Source organism: Triticum urartu, chromosome 3A (genome assembly GCF_056163025.1).
Source record: "Triticum urartu cultivar PI428250 chromosome 3A, HENAU_Tu73, whole genome shotgun sequence".
NCBI lineage: Eukaryota > Viridiplantae > Streptophyta > Magnoliopsida > Poales > Poaceae > Triticum > Triticum urartu.
In genome coordinates this window covers 51,399,209-51,420,590 of record NC_141875.1, presented here as the reverse complement: position 1 = coordinate 51,420,590, position 21,382 = coordinate 51,399,209, and the positions used below count along the sequence as shown (strand labels likewise).

The following is a 21,382-nucleotide window of genomic DNA, read 5'->3' as shown; positions in this document are numbered from 1 at the left end:
TGGGGAGGCAACGGAATGCGTCGTGTTCATGGGGAGGCAACGGAACACATGGGAGCCAACCAGCTGGGTTGGAACGGAATGCGTGGTCGTGTTCATCGGGAGGGCTTGGACGGAACAGGCGATGGAAACGAGGCCTGGCGTACCGCAAAACGGAGGAAACGGCCTTGTGTTCGACCGGCCATGTTCGAAACGGGATCATGTTCATCGGGAGGGGTCTGGCGTACCACAAAACGGAGGAAACGGACCTCCTATGGTCGAAACGGGGGTCCTGTTGATCGGGAGGGGTGTGGCGTACCGCAAAACGGACGAAACGGACTTGTGTTGGAGCGCTACGGTCGAAACGGGGGTCCTGTTCATCGGGAGGGGTGTGGCATACCGCAAAACGGGACTCCACGAGATACTGTTTAACTCCACCGTCGACCCCCTCCAGCCTCCACGAGCTACTGTTCATCCACCGTCGACCTCCTCCAGCCTCCACCTGCGACTGTTCATCCACGGGCTCCTGTTCATCCAGCCTCCACCGCGTGCTACTCCACCGGCTACTGTTCAACTAGCCCTCTCCACGGGCTCCTGTTCAACCACCCCTCCATGGGCTACTGTTCATCCTTCCCTCCACGGGGTGGTCCTGTTCATCCAATCCCAACCGGCTTGATCGATCGGGGTCCTGTTCATCCAGAGACAACACCACGGGGTCCTGTTCATCCACCCCCACCGGGAACTATTCATCCAACCCCCCCCCCTCCCGCAATGCTCACTGTTCATCCAGAGGCAGCATCGATCGGCTTCAGTTAGCAGCAGTAGCGAAGGAATCGCTCGATCGGGTTCAGTTAATAGCCATCGATCGATTGCTCGGGTTCAGTAACGCGTAGCCTGCAGTGCAATCGCTCGGGTTCAGTTAGAGCCCAACGCCTTGCTCGGGTTCAGTTAGAGCCAACGCCTCGCACACACGCGCGTACGTGTACGAGAGAAACGCACATCGCTCAGCCCCCGACCTCCCACCGTAACCGGGAACTCCCTGAAATTTTCCTCGCCCTCGCTTCTACCATGGTTTTTTCCGTCATGGACGACCCAAAGAATGTCATGCAGCTGCATCTCCGGCCCGCCCAGGACGAAAAGCCCATTTTATGTCATGATTTTTTTCATAGAAGTAGGAGCCCACCACATCTATGATGATACCGGGTTTTGTCACAATTATCATCATAGAAGTGTCATATGTATGACAGAAAAAATTTCGTTCGGCCCAAAATGTCACGGATGTGTCTTTTTTTGTAGTTGTGTATGACCACAGAAGGTTTTATTCAAGTAAACAGAATAACAATTATTCTTTGACTTAAATGAATAACCGTATTGCAATAAACATGATCCAATCATATTATGCTCAACGCAAACACCAAATAACATTTATTTTAGGTTCAACACTAATCCCGAAAGTAAAGGGAGTGTGCGATGGTGATCGTATCAACCTTGGAATCATTTCCAACACACATCGTCACCTCGTCCTCAACTAGTCTTTGTTTATTTTGCAACTCCTGTTTCAAGTTACTACTCTTAGCAACTGAACTAGTATCAATACTGAGGGTTTGCTATAAACACTAGTACAGTACACATCAATAACATGTATATCAAATATACCTTTGTTCACTTTGCCATCCTTCTTATCCGCCAAGTATCTAGGGCAGTTCCACTTCCAGTGACCATTTCCTTTGCAGTAGAAGCACTCAATTTCAGGCTTGGGTCTAGCTTTGGGCTTCTTCATGGGAGTGGCAACTTGCTTGCCATTCTTCGTGAAGTTCCCTTTCTTTCCCTTGCCCTTTTCCTTGAAACTAGTGGTCTTGTCAAGCATCAACATTTGATGCTTTTTCTTGATTTCTACCTTCACCGATTTCAGCATCGCGAAGAGCTTTCGGAATCGTTTCCATTATCCCTTGCATATTATAGTTCATCACGAAGTTCTAGTAACTTGGTGATAGTGACTAGAGAACTCTGTCAATCACTATCTTATCAAGAAGATTAACTCCCACTTGATTCAAGTGATTGTAGTACTTAGACATTCTGAGCACATGCTCACTCGTTGAGCTATTCTCCTCCATCTTGTAGGCAAAGTACTGTCAGAGGTCTCATACCTCTTGACATGGGCATGAGTATGAGATACCAATTTCAACTCTTGGAACATCTTATATGCTCCGTGGCATTCAAAACATTTTTGAAGTCCCGGTTCTAAGCCGTAAAGCATGGTGCACTAAACTATCAAGTATTCATCATACCGAGCTTGTCAAACGTTCATAACGTCTGTATCTGCTCCTGCAATAGGTCTGTCACCTAGCGGTGCATCAAGGACATAATTCTTCTTTGCAGCAATGAGGATAATCATCAGATCACAGACCTAGTCCGCATCATTGCTATTATCATCTTTCAACATAGTTTTTCTCTAGGAGCATATCAAAAATAAACTGGGAGCTACATCGCGAGCTATTGATCTACAACATAGTTATGCAAATACTATCAGGACTAAGTTCATGATAAATTAAATTTCAATTAATCATACTACTTAAGAACTCCCACTTAGATAGACATCCCTCTAGTCATCTAAATGATCACATGATCCAAATCAACTAAACCATGTCCGATCATCACGTGAGATGGAGTAGTTTTCAATGATGAACATCACTATGTTGATCATATCTAGTATATGATTCACGCTCGACCTTTCCGTCTCCAGTGTTCCCAGGCCATATCTGCATATGCTAGGTTCGTCAAGTTTAACCTGAGTATTCTGCGTGTGCAAAACTGGCTTGCACCCATTGTACGTGAACGTAGAGCTTATCACACCCGATCATCACGTGGTGTCTCGGCATGACGAACTGTCACAACGGTGCATACTCAGGGAGAACACTTATACCTTGAAATTTAGTGAGAGATCATCTTATAATTATTGCTCTTGCAACTATTGTGTAACACCCTCGATGCGACTATAGCTCCCACGTGTCGAGGCACGACTTAGAGATATAATCGCATTGAAGGCATATGTCGCAAGTTAGGCAATCTTCACAACATCCCATGTAATGTAATAATAAAAGGGGAGATAACATAGTTGGCTTACACTCGCCACGTTAATCAAGTACATAAATAACATTACATCATCCAAACACTCATGGCCCGACTACGGCGCCAAAATAAAAGAGAACCCAACATGCGACACGGTCCCAATCACCCCCAACTGGGCACCACTACTGATCGTCGGGAAAGGAAACATAGTATCGTTAAGAGTCTTCGTCGAACTCCCACTTGAGCTCATACGCGTCTCCTGGAGCGGAATCATCAGGCCCTGCATTTGGTGTAATAGTAATCTGTGAGCCACAGGGACTCAGCAATCTCGCACCCTTGCGATCAAGACTATTTAAGCTTATAGGTATGGCAAGGTAAAATATGAGTGGAGCTGCAGCAAGCGACTAGCAAGTATGGTGGCTAACTTATTCGCAAAAGAGAGCAAGAAGAGGAGGCAAAGCACGAGCGAGAAGCTAGAGAACAACCTGCGCAAACATTACTCCAACACCGTGTCCACTTCCCGGACTCCGCCGAGAAGAGGCCATCACGGTAACACACTCAGTTGATTCATTTTAATTAATTAAGGTTCAAGTTATCTACAACCGGACATTAACAAATTCCCATCTGCCCATAACTGCGCGCATGGCTTTCGAAAGTTCAATCCCTGCAGGGGAGTCCCAACTTAGCCCATGACAAGCTCTCACGGTCAACGAAGGAATAGACCTCCTCCCAAGACGTTCCGATCAGACTCGGTATCTCGGTAACTCAAGACACTTCGACAGGTTAAAACAAGACCAGCAACACCGCCCGAATGTGCCGACAAATCCCGATAGGAGCTGCACATATCTCGTTCTCAGGGCACACTCGGATGAGACTAGCTACGAGTAAAACCAACCCTCAAGTTTCCCCGAGGTGTCCCCGCAGGCAGCTCAGTTCGGCCCAACACTCAGAGGGAGCACTGGCCCGGGGGGGTTTAAAATAAGATGACCCTTGGGCTCCGGTAACCCAAGGGAAAAAGAGGCTAGGTGGCGAATGGTAAAACAAGGTTGGGCATTGCTGGAAAAGCTTTAATCAAGGCGAACTATCAAGGGGTTCCCATTATAACCCAACCGCGTAAGGAACGCAAAATCCGGGAACATAACACCGATATGACGGAAACTAGGGCGGCAAGAGTGGAACAAAACACTAGGCGAGAGGCCGAGCCTTCCACCCTTCACCAAGTATATAGATGCATTAAGATAACAAGACAATATAATGATATCCCAACAAGTAAATAAAAGATGTTCCAGCAAGGAACGGCCTCCAATCTTCACCTGCAACTAGCAACGCTATAAGAGGGGCTGAGCAAAGCGGTAACATAGCCAATCAACGGTTTGCTAGGACAAAGGTGGGTTATAGGTTTGACATGGCAATTTGGGAGGCTTGCAAGCAAGTGGTAGGCATCATAGCAATGGCATAGCAAAGAGCGAGCAAACTAGCATAGCAAAGATAGTAGTGATTTCGAGGGTATGATCATCTTGCCTGCACAATTGTCAGAGTTGACTCGATCCTCAAAAGCAATCTCAACGGGCTCCTCGTTAGCGAACTCGTCTCCTGGCTCTACCCAAACAAGACAAACAAGCAACAAGGATACAATCAACCACGTGCAAGACCAAGCAATATGATGAAATGATGATATGCTATGTGGGATACGATGCGGGATGCCAAATGCAAGATATGACAGGAAATGCATGAACCTGGCCTCAACATGGAATTCCAAGGGTGCCACTGGAAAGATGAGATGAAATCTCTTGAAAACGATATAAAGAACGCCGGAATCAGAGTTACGGTTTGGAAATGGCAAGCGTTTCAAAAATGACACCGGTCTGCGATTTACAGCAAGTAGGCATCTAAATGCAACGAAATGAACATGCTACAGCACCCAAACATCACAACAAAATACATGGCAGGGATGCACACAAGATGCTTAACAAAAGTCTAGCACTGAGCCACGGCCAATTCATCCACTAACAGGTTCAAACAAGCATGGCAAAAACGCAAATGGTAAAACAGATCTCAGACTTAGTGAAATTAACACTTGTCTGGAATTTCAGATCATATAGCCCTCTTCGGAGCAACAAAACAATATGCTACAGGACCTGAACATGACAAAGAAAGACATGTCATGGAGCTACTCAGCAAGCTTAACAAAAGTCCCTTAGTGACCTTGAGCCAAAAGGGATCACAAAAAATACTAACAAGCACACGAACATAGCAAAAACATAATCAGTTTTCATACTTAGTGAAAACTGGGACATGCTGAAACATAACTCACGAAGGCATGTTTACGAGCTTGATGCACTCACCACGGTGCAAGTCATGGCAAGACAAGCATACATCCCTTAAGAAGGCACAAAATACAAGCTAGACATGGCAAGAACAATGGCATAGCATGCACGGATCAACTACAATAACATCGGCAAAATCGCAAATGAGTTGACGATCTGCCCAGATTCACAATGAAGCAAAAGTAGAGCTCGATTGACTCAAGCTAGGGTGCTCCATAATTGCAAACAAAGACATAGATGGATAGAGCACTACAAGATTAACAAAACTCCTTTACTGATCATCCTCAAAAGAGGCACGGATCACTAGGAAACAACAAGAACATATGGCATCATGAACTAAACAATCCCAGGACCTAAGTCCCTGAAAACAGATTTACCGGGTGCCTCACTTTGCAAGCTTGCACAAGTCACCACACACATCCTAAAAATACATGGGTTGCAACTCTGGATAGATGACAAAACCCTTAACAAAACATATGAAGAACACACGGGCATATCATGCACACATTAATCATGGCAAAAATGACAAAAGTGCTAAAGGGAGTAACAGATCTGACAATTAACTCAAGTAGCCCTCTTCTAACAGCATTTCGAGCATCAAGATGAGCTCCAATGAAAATGATGCAATGGAATGAAATGATGTACTCTCTGATATGAACATTCTGATATGCTATATGCCCAAATCGGAGCTAAGGATGCAAAGTTACGGAGCCTCGAACAGAGGAACTTGGACTGAAAATTTAATGACAGAGAAAAAACAACCCCAGATCTAGGGTTGCACGGAAACCGAGGCGGCGGCACTGTAGCTGTTCGTCGGGGAAGAAGCAAGCAGCGGCCGGCGAGTGGAGGGAGGAGGCGGCGGCCGGCGTCGCCTGGGGCCGGCGATGGCCGGGGCGGCGGGGCCGGACGAAGGGCGGCGGGGCCGGCATGGAGGCGGTGGCCGTTGACGGCGGCGGGGCCGGCGTGGAGGCGGCGGCCGTTGGCGGCGGCGGCTGTCGGAGGGAGCGGCGCGCGCGGCGGCCGGCTCGGGGCGAGGTCGGTGGCGGCGGGCGGCGGCCGGAGTGGCGGCTCGGACGGCGGCTTAGGCGCCCAGGCGGCGGCGCGGGGGAGCAGGCGCGGGGAGGCGGGAGCCTTGGGCGGCGGCGGCGACCGGGCCCGCGCGGGCCGGATCTGGGCGCCGCGGGCCGCGCGGAGAGAGAGAGAGAGCTGCCGGGTGAGGTGGCGGGCGCCGATTGGCTTGGAGCGGTGGCGGGGATGACGTGGCGAGCTCCGATAGGCCGGAGTGAGGTGGCGGCGACCGGTGGACACGTCCGGCGCAGCGGGATGGACACGTCCGGTGGCGCGAGGAGGAAGATGGCTAGGGTTCATTCGCGAATTTCGGGAGGGGAGCACATATTTATAGGTAGAGGGGGCTAGGAGAGTCCAAATGAGGTGCGGTTTTCGGCCACGCGATCGTGATTGAACGCTCTAGGACATGGAGCAGAGTTTGGTGGGTTTTGGGCCAAATTGGAGGGGTGTTGGGCTGCAACACACACGAGGCCTTTTCGGTCCCTGGGTTAACCGTTGGAGTATCAAACGAAGTCCAAATGGTACGGAACTTGACAGGCGGTCTACCGGTAGTAAACCAAGGCCGCTTGGCAAGTCTCGGTCCAATCCGGAAATGTTTAATCCCCACACACGAAAGAAAGCTAGAAATGACCACCGGAGGAGAACGAAGCGCCGGAATGCAAAACGGACAACGGGGAAAATGCTCGAATGCATGAGACGAACACGTATGCAAATGCAATGCACATGATGACATGATATGAGATGCATGACAAAGACAACAACACACGGAGGCAAAAACCCGAACCCGAGGAAATAAATATAACTTAACGCCGGAAATGGCAAGAGTTGGAGTACAAATAGGGAAAGTTACATCCGGGGTGTTACAACACTCCACCACTACGAAAGGATCTCGTCCCGAGATCTAGGACTGAAAGAACGTCGGGTATTCAGAACGGAGGTGATCCTCGCGTTCCCAGGTAGCTTCACGGTCAGAATGGTGTGACCACTTGACTTTGAGAAATTTGATTGACTTGTTGCGAGTCTTGCGCTCAGTCTCTTCAAGAATAGCAACTGGGTGCTCACGATAAGAGAGATCTTCTTGGATCTCAATGTCCTCGAAGTTGACGGTGCGGTCAGGAGTCTTGAAGCACTTTCGAAGCTGAGAGACATGGAACACGTCATGAACATTTGCAAAGTTTGAAGGAAGCTCGAGTTGATAGGCGAGGTCGCCTCTCTTGCTGACAATCTTGAAAGGTCCCACGTATCTAGGGGCAAGCTTCCCTTTGATACCGAAGCGACGAGTACCTTTCATAGGAGAGACACGGAGGTAAACATGATCTCCGATCTCGAAAGCCAAATCACGGTGCTTGCTATCATAGTAGCTCTTCTGGAGGGATTGGGCTGCTTTGAGGTTATCTCGAATGACTTTGCACATTTCCTCTGCCTCTGTGATTAAGTCATTACCCAAAAGCTGACGTTCACCGGTTTCGGACCAGTTGAGAGGGGTACGGCACTTCCTTCCATACAGAATTTCAAATGGGGCCTTGCCCGAACTTGCTTGAAAACTGTTGTTGTAGGAGAATTCAGCATAAGGAAGACAATCCTCCCACTTCATGCCGAAGGAGATCACACAAGCCCTGAGCATATCTTCAATAATCTGGTTGACATGCTCAACTTGACCGCTTGTTTGAGGATGGAAAGCTGTGCTGAAGCGGATGTTTGTGCCCATGGCCTTCTGGAAAGAATCCCAAAACTTCGAGGTAAAGATGCTGCCACGGTCTGAAGAGATCACTTGAGGAATACCGTGCAGAGAGACAATGCGAGAGGTATAGAGTTCCGCCAATTGAGCTGAAGTGATCGACTCTTTGATAGGCAGAAAATGAGCCACTTTGGTGAGTTTGTCGATGACAACGAATATAGCATCATTGCCACGCTTGGACTTTGGAAACCCAGTCACAAAGTCCATTTCAATGTGGTCAAACTTCCATTCTGGAATGGCAAGAGGTTGGAGGAGACCTGCTGGCCTTTGGTGTTCTTCCTTCACTCTTCTGCAGACATCACATTCATTCACGAATTGAACGATCTCGCGCTTCATTCGAGTCCACCAATAAGCTTGATTAAGGTCCTGATACATCTTCGTGCTCCCAGGGTGGATGGAGAGGAGAGAATTGTGAGCCTCGTTCATGATCACTTTATGAAGTTCACCTTTGGGTACAACAATACGATCCTCGAAGAAGAGAGTGTCCTTGTCATCAAGGCGGTAGCACTTGTACTTGGACTGGCTCTTGGCAATCCCAATCTTCACCTTTTTCACCATAGCATCAAGAAGCTGGGCTTGGCGAATCTGGTCTTCTAAGGTAGGAGAGACTTGAAGGTTGGCGAGGAAACCTTGAGGAACAACTTGCAGGTTAAGTTTGCGGAAAGCTTCACAAAGCTCGGGTTGATAAGGCTTAAGAATCAGACTGTTGCAGTAAGCCTTCCTACTCAAAGCGTCAGCAATCACATTGGCCTTGCCTGGAGTATACTCGATACTCGGATTATACTCTTGAATCATTTCGACCCATCGAGTTTGCCTGAGGTTGAGATTAGGCTGAGTGAAGATGTACTTGAGACTCTTGTGATCAGTGAAAATGTCCACTTTTCTTCCCAATAGAAGATGTCTCCAAGTCAAAAGAGCATGCACAACTGCCGCCAACTCGAGATCATGAGTGGGGTAGTTCTTCTCATTAGGCTTCAACTGGCGAGATGTGTAAGCAACAACTTTCTTCTCTTGCATCAATACTGCGCCAAGACCTTGGAGAGAGGCATCACAAAAGACCTCGTACGGCTTGGATTCATCAGGAGGAGTTAGAACTGGAGCGGTGATCAATTTCTCTTTCAAAGTGTTGAAAGCAATATCACACTCTGGAGACCAAACGTACTTGACGTGCTTCTGGAGAAGATTTGAGAGAGGCTTCGCGATCTTAGAAAAGTTTTCAACGAATCTTCGACAATAGCTTGCGAGACCGAGAAAACTGCGGAGTTGCTTCACGTTCTGAGGAGGTTCCCAATTCACAATTGCAGACACCTTCTCAGGATTCACGGCAATGCCCTTGGCAGAGATGATATGACCAAGATAAAGAACCTCCTCGAGCCAAAATTCACACTTGGAAAACTTGGCATAGAACTGATGTTCTCTGAGCTTATCAAGAACCAAACGCAAATGCTTGCCATGATCTTCCTTGTTCTTCGAGAAAACCAGAATGTCATCGAGATAGACCAAAACGAAGTCATTGGTGTAGGCATTGAAGATGAAGTTCATCATGCGAGAGAACGTCGGAGGAGCGTTGGCGAGGACAAAATACATGACAGTGTATTCATATGAACCAAAGCTTGTTCTGAATGCTGTCTTGGGAATATCTTCTTCACGAATGCGAATCTGGTGATAACCCATACGGAGATCAAGCTTGGAGAATACTTGAGCACCTTTGAGTTGTTCGAACAGCTCATTGATGTTGGGAAGTGGGTATTTGTTCTTGATGGTCTTCTTGTTCACTGGACGGTAATCAACACAAAGTCGGTCCGTTCCATCCTTCTTCTTCACAAAAAGAACACCACAACCCCATGGAGAAGAACTAGGCCAGATGAGACCCATTTTCTCTTGCATATCGAGTTGCTTCTTCAGCTCTTTCAACTCTTCAGGTCCAAGCTTGTAAGGACGTTTGCACACAGGTTCCGTACCAGGCTCAAGATCAATAACGAATTCAACTGGCCGGTGCGGAGGCATTCCTGGGAGCTCTTCTAGAAAGACGTCTTGGTATTCGCAAATGACTGGAATTTGAGAGATGGCATCCAGTTCACCCTTCTCATTGAGAGAAAACAGACGGATGGAATTATCCCGAGCGGCAAAGACAATTACATCCTCAGATGAATGAGTCAATTGAATCTGCCTGGCTGCACAATCAAGCTGAGCCTTGTGCTTAGAAAGCCAATACATTCCCAGAATAAGATCAATATCCGAGTTACCAAGAACCATTGGAGAAGCCAGAAACTTGAAATCACCCATCAAGATAGAAATATCCGGAACCATCAAACTAGAACTCAGACGCTTAGCCGGAGAGACGACTTGCATAGCTCTAGGTAAAGCCTTAGTACTAAAATTGTTCTCTGATGCAAATGGGAATGACATGAAGGAATGCGATGCACCAGAGTCAAAAGGTACTTTTGCGGGAATATCATTAACAGGAAGGTTACCCATGATCACATCTGACGAGTCCTCTGCCTGAGCTGCATTCATCAAATTGACCTTGGCATGCTTGGGGTTATGCTTGACCACAGCTGTACTTGTCGATCTGACAGGAGGAGGAGGAAGACGCCTCTGGTTGAGACACTTGTTGGCATAGTGACCCTTCTGTTGGCACTTGTTGCATGTGACCTCTGAAAGCGGACGGTGCTACGGAGCACTCGATCTTGGAGCTTGAGACGAAGTCTTCTTCTGAAAGCCAAGGTTGGGTGGGTGGGAAGAACCACTGCCACCTTTGCTCTTCTGCTGATACGGCTGACGGAACGGAGGAGGAGGAAGCCAAAACTTCTGCTACTTGGCCACTTGAGTAGAGGAAGAAGGAGTAACATCTCTGACTCGCTTCTTGGAAGCATCACACCTCAACTGAGCAGCCTCTTGCTTCAGTGCCATGTTGTAGAACTCATCATATCTCAAGGGCTCAAAGAGGACAAGAGCGAGCTGAATATCTTCTCTGAGACCACCCCTGAACTGATATATCATGCTCTTCTCATCAGGCACGTCCTGCTTGGCAAAGCGGGCAAGCTTCTGGAACAACTTGTTGTAGTCATAGACAGACAAAGAGCCTTGCTTCAGATTGCGGAATTCCTCACGCTTGCTTTCAACCATGCTCTGCGGAATATGATGAGCTCGGAAATCTCGACGGAAATCATCCCAAGTGATAACACGTCCACCTCTGGAGTCCTTGTACTGCTGGAACCATTCTGCAGCTTGATCTTTGAGTTGGAAGGAAGCGAACTTGACAAAGTCCTCAGGCCTGACGTTACTGCACTCGAAATGCTTACATAGATCCACAAGCCAATCGTCAGCATCGGTTGCCTCAACACAATTGCTGAAAGTCTTTGGCTCGTTGGCAAGGAACTGGTTGAGTGTAGCAGAGTGACTCTGATTGCTGCCTTGATTCCCTTGACTGCCTTGATTGCGCTCTTGGAGAATTTGCATGATCAGCTATGTGTTTGCATTGGTTGCGGCCATCACAGCTTGCCATGCCTCTGGAGGAGGTGGAGGTGGTGGCGGATCAGGATTCAGAGTCATGCGCGTTGGAGGAGCCATCCTGAAGAGGTTGACCACCATTAGCACATTGACAGATAATATTGAAGCTGAATCCAACGGAACAAAAATTGCAACATATAGTATTCACATCCGAACAAAATAAACGAATGCATTCCTCTTGAAATAGTCACATATCCATAAATTGAGAAGCCACGTAGAATTAAGGTAGAGAAATAAATCAACAAGGTACGGATCAAGAACGAATAATCGGTAAGAAATCCCAATCTCAAACCAATATCCGTGGAAGAAAAACTAGAGCTACTAGAATTCCCACCTATGAAACTCCCGAACCTTTCCGGTTATGCAATCAGGTGTTGGGGATACAGGGGAAGCATAATGTCTCACCCAAACTAGCAAATCCTACATCCAGCTGTATCCATCCTTCAACACATAACCAAGAAAATTTCGGAAACCATCTACCTCAACCTTCGAAAAGCATCCGTTATACAAGTTATGGCGATACTCCCGAACTCCCGCCCCAGTACTGGGTGGCATCGAGGTTATCTCACCAACGAACTGCATAAAAGAGATTTTCGATGTCGGCGTACTAAACTCAGGTATTCCAGAACTGCAACGATAAAATTATGATGACAACACCTCAGAGCTCAACTCCCCGGGACACTTCCAGTAAACCCCTGACAGGAGGCACCAAGTCAATGTTCTCATCATAAAACCATCGGAACGATTCCAAGATACCCGCGTGATCCTAAAAAAAATTTAGTGAAATTTGAGAAGAGAAGAGTCAAAACTCTACGTCAGGATGCCTAACCAGAGCGATGAGGAGACTGGGAAGTAAAAAGAATTCCTAAGCTCTCCGATATATAATTCCTAAATGACTCAAAACATTTTTCTAGACACAACTCGGCCGCTAAAAACGATCAAGCAATGGGGCTCCTAAGGTCGGGGAAGGCTCTGATACCAACTTGTAACACCCTCGATGCGACTATAGCTCCCACGTGTCGAGGCACGACTTAGAGATATAATCACATTGAAGGCATATGTCACAAGTTAGGCAATCTTCACAAAATCCCATGTAATGTAACAATAAAAGGGGAGATAACATAGTTGGCTTACACTCGCCACGTCAATCAAGTACATAAATAACATTACATCATCCAAACACTCATGGCCCGACTACGGCGCCAAAATAAAAGAGAACCCATCATGCGACACGGTCCCAATCACCCCCAACTGGGCACCACTACTGATCGTCGGGAAAGGAAACATAGTATCATTGAGAGTCTTCGTCGAACTCCCACTTGAGCTCATACGCGTCTCCTGGAGCGGAATCATCAGGCCCTGCATCTGGTGTAATAGTAATCTGTGAGCCACAGGGACTCAGCAATCTCGCACCCTCGCGATCAAGACTATTTAAGCTTATAGGTATGGCAAGGTAAAATATGAGTGGAGCTGCAGCAAGCGACTAGCAAGTATGGTGGCTAACTTATTCACAAAAGAGAGCAAGAAGAGGAGGCAAAGCACGAGCGAGAAGCTAGAGAACAACCTGCGCAAACATTACTCCAACACCGTGTCCACTTCCCGGACTCCGCCGAGAAGAGGCCATCACGGTAACACACTCAGTTGATTCATTTTAATTAATTAAGGTTCAAGTTATCTACAACCGGACATTAACAAATTCCCATCTGCCCATAACTGCGCGCATGGCTTTCGAAAGTTCAATCCCTGCAGGGGAGTCCCAACTTAGCCCATGACAAGCTCTCATGGTCAACGAAGGAATAGACCTCCTCCCAAGACGTTCCGATCAGACTCGGTATCTCGGTAACTCAAGACACTTCGACAGGTTAAAACAAGACCAGCAACACCGCCCGAATGTGCCGACAAATCCCGATAGGAGCTGCACATATCTTGTTCTTAGGGCACACTCGGATGAGACTAGCTACGAGTAAAACCAACCCTCAAGTTTCCCCGAGGTTTCCCCGCAGGCAGCTCAGTTCAGACCAACACTCAGAGGGAGCACTGGCCCGGGGGGGTTTAAAATAAGATGACCCCTGGGCTCCGGTAACCCAAGGGAAAAAGAGGCTAGGTGGCGAATGGTAAAACAAGGTTGGGCATTGCTGGAAAAGCTTTAATCAAGGCGAACTATCAAGGGGTTCCCATTATAACCCAACCGCGTAAGGAACGCAAAATCCGGGAACATAACACCGATATGACGGAAACTAGGGCGGCAAGAGTGGAACAAAACACTAGGCGAGAGGCCGAGCCTTCCACCCTTCACCAAGTATATAGATGCATTAAGATAACAAGACAATATAATGGTATCCCAACAAGTAAATAAAAGATGTTCCAACAAGGAACGGCCTCCAATATTCACCTGCAACTAGCAACGCTATAAGAGGGGCTGAGCAAAGCGGTAACATAGCCAATCAACGGTTTGCTAGGACAAAGGTGGGTTAGAGGTTTGACATGGCAATTTGGGAGGCTTTCAAGCAAGTGGTAGGCATCGTAGCAATGGCATAGCAAAGAGCGAGCAAACTAGCATAGCAAAGATAGTAGTGATTTTGAGGGTATGATCATCTTGCCTGCACAGTTGTCAGGGTTGACTCGATCCTCAAAAGCAATCTCAACGGGCTCCTCGTTAGTGAACTCGTCTCCCGGCTCTACCCAAACAAGACAAACAAGCAACAAGGATACAATCAACCACGTGCAAGAACAAGCAATATGATGAAATGATGATATGCTATGCGGGATGCGATGCGGGATGCCAAATTCAAGATATGACAGGAAATGCATGAACCTGGCCTCAACATGGAATTCCAAGGGTGCCACTGGAAAGATGATATGAAATCGCTTGAAAACTATATAAAGAACGCCGGAATCGGAGTTACGGTTTGGAAATGGCAAGCGTTTCAAAAATGACACCGGTCTGCGATTTACAGCAAGTAGGCATCTAAATGCAACGAAATGAACATGCTACATCACCCAAACATCACAACAAAATACATGGCAGGGATTCACACAAGATGCTTAACAAAAGTCTAGCACTGAGCCACGGCCAATTCATCCACTAACAGGTTCAAACAAGCATGGCAAAAACGCAAATGGTAAAACAGATCTCAGACTTAGTGAAATTAACACTTGTCTGGAATTTCAGATCATATAGCCCTTTTCGGAGCAACAAAACAACATGCTACAGGACCTGAACATGACAAAGAAAGACATGGCATGGAGCTACTCAACAAGATTAACAAAATCCCCTTAGTGACCTTGAGACAAAAGGGATCACAAAAAATACTAACAAGCACACGAACATAGCAAAAACATAATCAGTTTTCATACTTAGTGAAAACTGGGACATGCTGAAACATAACTCACGAAGGCATGTTTACGAGCTCGATGCACTCACCACGGTGCAAGTCATGGAAAGACAAGCATACATCCCTTAAGAAGGCACAAAATACAAGCTAGACATGGCAAGAACAATGGCATAGCATGCACGGATCAACTACAATAACATCGGCAAAATCGCAAACGAGTTGACGATCTGCCCAGATTCACAACGAAGCAAAAGTAGAGCTCGATTGACTCAAGCTAGGGTGCTCCATAATTGCAAACAAAGACATGGATGGATAGAGCACTACAAGATTAACAAAACTCCTTTACTGATCATCCTCAAAAGAGGCAGGATCACTAGGAAACAACAAGAACATATGGCATCATGAACTAAACAATCCCAGGACTTAGTGAAACTACTAAGTCCCTGAAAACAGATTTACCGGGTGCCTCACTTTGCAAGCTTGCACAAGTCACCACATACATCCTAAAAATACATGGGTTGCACCTCTGGATAGATGACAATACCGTTAAGAAAACATATGAAGAACTCACGGGCATATCATGCACACATTAATTATGGCAAAAATGACAAAAGCGCTAAACGGAGTAACAGATCTGACAATTAACTCAAGTAGCCCTCTTCTAACAGAATTTCGGGCATCAAGATGAGCTCAAATGAAAATGATGCAATGGAATGAAATGATTTACTCTCTGATATGAACATTTTGGTATGCTATATGCCCAAATCGGAGCTACGGATGCAAAGTTACGGAGCCTCGAACAGAGCAACTTGGACTGAAAATTTAATGACTTGGAGAAAAAAAACAACCCCAGATCTAGGGTTGCACGGAAACCGAGGCGGCGGCGGCACTGTAGCTGTTCGTCGGGGAAGAAGCAAGCAGCGGTCGGCGAGTGGTGGGAGGAGGCGGCGGCCGGCGTCGCCTGGGGCCGGCGATGGCCGGGGCGACGGGGCCGGACGAAGGGCGGCGGGGCCGGCGTGGAGGCGGCGGCCGTTGGCGGCGGCGGCTGTCGGCGGGAGCGGCGCGCGCGGCGGCCGGCTCGGGGCGAGGTCGGTGGCGGCGGGCGGCGGCCGGAGTGGCGGCTCAGGCGGCGGCTCGGGCGCCCAGGCGGCGGCGCGGGGGAGCAGGCGCGGGGAGGCGGGAGCCTCGGGCGGCGGCGGCGACCGGGCCCGCGCGGGCCGGATCTGGGCCCCGCGGGCCGGGCGGAGAGAGAGAGAGCTGCCGGGTGAGGTGGCGGGCGCCGATTGGCTTGGAGCGGCGGCGGGGATGACGTGGCGAGCTCCGATAGGCCGGAGTGAGGTGGCGGCGACCGGTGGACACGTCCGGCGCAGCGGGATGGACACGTCCGGTGGCGCGAGGAGGAAGATGGCTAGGGTTCATCCGCGAATTTCGGGAGGGGAGCACATATTTATAGGTAGAGGGGGCTAGGAGAGTCCAAATGAGGTGCGGTTTTCGGCCACGCGATCGTGATCGAACGCTCTAGGACATGGAGCAGAGTTTGGTGGGTTTTGGGCCAAATTGGAGGGGTGTTGGGCTGCAACACACACGAGGCCTTTTCGGTCCCTCGGTTAACCGTTGGAGTATCAAACGAAGTCCAAATGGTACGAAACTTGACAGGCGGTCTACCGGTAGTAAACCAAGGCCGCTTGGCAAGTCTCGGTCCAATCCGGAAATGTTTAATCCCCACACACGAAAGAAAGCTAGAAATGACCACCGGAGGAGAACGAAGCGCCGGAATGCAAAACGGACAACGGGGAAAATGCTCGAATGCATGAGACGAACACGTATGCAAATGCAATGCACATGATGACATGATATGAGATGCATGACAAAGACAACAACACACGGAGGCAAAAACCCGAACCCGAGGAAATAAATATAACTTAACGCCGGAAACGGCAAGAGTTGGAGTACAAATAGGGAAAGTTACATCCGGGGTGTTACATATTGCTATCGCATAACGATAAAGTAAAGTAATTAGTTGGCGCTTGCATCTTATGCAATAAAGAGACAAGCATAAGGCTTCTGCCAGTTGTCGATAACTTCAACAAAAACATGATCATCTCATACAACAACTTATATCTCATCACGTCTTGACCATATCACATCACAACAAGCCCTGCAAAAACAAGTTAGACGTCCTCTACTTTGTTGTTGCAAGTTTTATGTGGCTGCTACGAGCTGAGCAAGAATCGTTCTTACCTATGCATCAAAAATCACAACGCGGTATAGTGATTAATTTTTGATCTTCAGAAAGAACCCTGTTCATTGAATCCGATTCAACTAAAGTTGGAGAAACTGACATCCACCAGTCACCTGTGTGCGAAGCACGTCGGTAGAACCAGTCTCGCGTAAGCGTACGTGTAATGTCGGTCTGGGACGCTTCATCCAACAGTACCACTGAATCAAGAATCAACTAGTGATGGCAAGCAATATGTATATACCCACGCCCACAACTTCTTTGTGTTCTACTCGTGCATATAACATCTAGGCATAAGCCTGGCTCGGATGCCACTGTTGAGGAATGCAGTAATTTCAAAAAAAATCCTACGCACACGCAAGATCATGGTGATGCATAGCAACGAGATGGGAAGAGTGTTCTCCACGTACCCTCGTAGACTGTAAGCGGAAGTGTTATGACAACGCGGTTGATGTAGTCGTACGTCTTCACGATCGACCGATCCTAGTACTGAAAGTACGACACCTCCACCATCTGCACACGTTCAGCTCGGTGACGTCCCACGAACTCTCGATCCAGCTGAGTGTCGAGGGAGAGCTCCGTCAGCACGACGGCGTGATGACGGTGACGATGATGCTACCATCCCAGGGCTTCGCCTAAGCACTATGATGATATGACCGAGGTGGATTATGGTGGTGGGGGGCACTGCACACGGCTAAGGGATCAATGATCAACTTGTATATCTATGGGGTGCCCCTGGCCACGTATATAAAGGATGGAGGGAGGAGGAGGACGGCCCTCATAGGGTGCGCCCAAAGTGTGGAGTCCTACTAGGACACCCTAGTCCTAGTAGGATTACACCTCCCACATGGAATAGGAAAAAGGGAAGGGAGAAGGAGAAGGAAGGAAGGGGGCCCTTTCCCTAGTCCAATTCGGACCAGTCCATGGGGAAGGGGCACGGCCACCCTTGAGGACTTTCTCTCATTTCCCGTATGGCCCATTAAGGCCCAATATGAATTCCTGTAACTCTCCAGTACTCCAAAAAATACCCAAATCACTCGGAACCTTTCCGATGTCCGAATATAGCCTTCCAATATATCGATCTTTATGTCTCGACCATTTCGAGACTCCTCGTCATGTCCCCGATCTCATCCGGGACTCCGAACAAACTTAGGTCATCAAATCACATAACTCATAATACAAATCGTCATAGAACGTTAAGTGTGCGGACCCTACGGGTTCGAGAACTATGTAGACATGACCGAGACTCATCTCCAGTCAATAACCAATAGCAGAACCTGGATGCTCATATTGGTTCCTACATATTCTACGAAGATCTTTATTGGTCAAACTGCATAACGATATACGTTGTTCCCTTTGTCATCGGTATGTTACTTGCCCGAGATTCGATCGTCGGTATCTCAATACCTAGTTCAATATCATTACCGGCAAGTCTCTTTACTCGTTCTGTAATGCATCATCCCGTAACTAACTCATTAGTCACATTGCTTGCAAGGCTTATAGTGATGTGCATTACTGAGAGGGCCCAGAGATACCTCTCTGATACTCGGAGTGACAAATCCTAATATTGATCTATGCCAACTCAACAAACACCATCGGAGACACCTGTAGAGCATCTTTATAATCACCTAGTTACGTTGTGACGTTTGATAGCACACAAGGTGTTCCTCCGGTATTCGGGAGTTGCATAATCTCATAGTCTGAGGAACATGTATAAGTCATGAAGAAAGCAGTAGCAATGAAACTGTAACTATCATCGTGCTAAGCTAACGGATGGGTCAAGTCAATCACATCATTCTCTAATGATGTGATCCCGCTTATCAAATGACAACTCTTTGTCCATGGCTAGGAAACTTAATCATCTTTGATTAACGAGCTAGTCAAGTAGGGGCATACTAGTGACACTCTATTTGTTTATGTATTCACACATGTACTAAGTTTCTGGTTAATACAATTCTAGCATGAATAATAAACATTTATCATGATATAAGGAAATATAAATAACAACTTTATTATTGCCTCTAGGGCATATTTCCTTCAGTAACCTCCAAGCCTGTTCTTGTAGACCCCATCACTCGAGCACGGATACAAAACACAGTGCTTGCACTCATTGATGTCTGACAAAAGTAAGTAACGAAGACTAAATATATAGCCGGTGGAGACATACGGCTCAAATCTGTGTAATATTTTCTAAATTTTGTGTGTATGTACATGTGTACCTTGGCATCCATTGGTGATGTACGGTTTGCCCTCATAATGCTCCATGCACTTACAGACATAGCTAGAGCCAGTTCTTGTTGTGTTGGTACAAAAGTTGTTGTCGTTGGCGCATGCATAGCCCGACGATGGTTGCTCACCTTCCGCCAGACATGAACCGTTCTCACCGGTCATGATGGCGAAATCGATCACGAAGGGGACTCCCCTTTGCAATTGTTTGGATAACACCTCATAGTCGTACAGGTCCGATGAAGAGAAGTTGTACCGTGAACTCTCCACCACCATTCCGTACGAGCATGGGTTTTGTTCCCAGTTCACTGCCTTAGTGTCGTTCTCGGGCTTAAACGACACCGCAAATGTTGGGAGGGGGTCATCTGCTGCACCCACGAAGGGGGCCTGACAGCAAGCCATACCCCGAGCATGACCCATTTATGGGTAAGTGGAATCTATCATTGCTAACGACTGAAGTGCAGGTTGTCTCTAGCCATGAATCCAAGCTTGGGAAGTCAATGTACATGCGGTTTGCCAACCTGGCTTCGACATTCATGCCGATACCAACGAGAATGTTGTGCTTCATCAACAGGTTAAGTGGCCACAAGGTCTTGGTGGGGCCCAAAGAAGTACATTGAAGCTTGAGTACCTGCTCGGCAGTGGATTTGCTGCAGTAGGATGATACCGCGGCGTATGCCCAGGCCTCACTCTGCGCTACTGATATGTCAATCAGCTCAATCGGCGACGGCAATATCACCGTCTCATTGAGCACAAAAGGAAAACGGACACCGGGTGATATGGTGGCCTCGCCCGTGAGCTGGTATGTTGCATACCTGTCGACAATAAGGAAGGCGCGAGGGGGATGGTGGAATCGTTGCAGTAGACCTCGAATTGGCCAGCACGGAAGCAGACTGGCCCAATACCGGACGGGCGTGCCATGGGCAGTTGTTCTTCAGCAGCAGTACCCAAGACGAAGAGATCGGTCGCCGTGACAAGGATGAGTAGGATTCTTGGTAGAAGCAGTCGCAACCGCTGGGAATGGAATTGCAAGAGAGTCATGGTCATCATGGTGGTTTTGTAATTTCTATGGAGTATGGATGAGATAGATATGCCAAAGACTGCACTTAGTGGTGTTCCACTAGTATGGATGGCAATGTTGTAGTGAGAATTCACTGCCTAGTTCATATAGGAATAGGATGTGAGCAAGTGTTGGTGGTTATGGATATTGCTCGCCTTGGATATACTAGGAAATCCTATGTACCATGTGAGGGAGTCCTGGATTAGGGGGTGTTCGGGTAGCTGGACTATACCTTTAGCCGGACTCCTGGACTATGAAGATACAAGATTGAAGACTTCGTCCCGTGTCCGGATGGGACTTTCCTTGGCGTGGAAGGCAAGCTTGGCGATGTGGATATTCAAGATCTCCTATCATTGTAACCGACTCTATGTAACCCTAACCCTATCCGGTGTCTATATAAACCGGAGGGGTTTTAGTCCGTAGGACAACTTCATCAACTCCATAGACAACAATCGTACCATAGGCTAGCTTCTAGGGTTTAGCCTCCTTGATCTCGTGGTAGATCTACTCTTGTACTACCCATATCATCAATATTAATCAAGCAGGACGTAGGGTTTTACCTCCATCAAGAGGGCCCGAACCTGGGTAAAACATCGTGTTCCCTGCCTCCTGTTACCATCCGGCCTAGACGCACAGTTCGTGACCCCCTACCCGAGATCCGCCGGTTTCGACACCGACATTGGTGCTTTCATTGAGAGTTCCTCTGTGTCGTCGCCGTTAGGTCCGATGGCTCCTTTGATCATCAACAATGATGCGGTCCAGGGTGAGACTTTTCTCCCTGGACAGATCTTCGTCTTCAGCGGCTTCGCTCTGCGGGCTAATTCTCTTGGC

The 21,382-nt window shown here is 47.8% G+C and overlaps 1 pseudogene; it reads right to left on the bottom strand.

Annotated features, from left to right (window-relative positions):
- Positions 1 to 20,412, bottom strand: part of LOC147978432 (wall-associated receptor kinase 4-like) — a 152,299-nt pseudogene extending 131,887 nt beyond the window's left edge.
- Between the last annotated feature and the right edge of the window lie 970 nt (positions 20,413 to 21,382).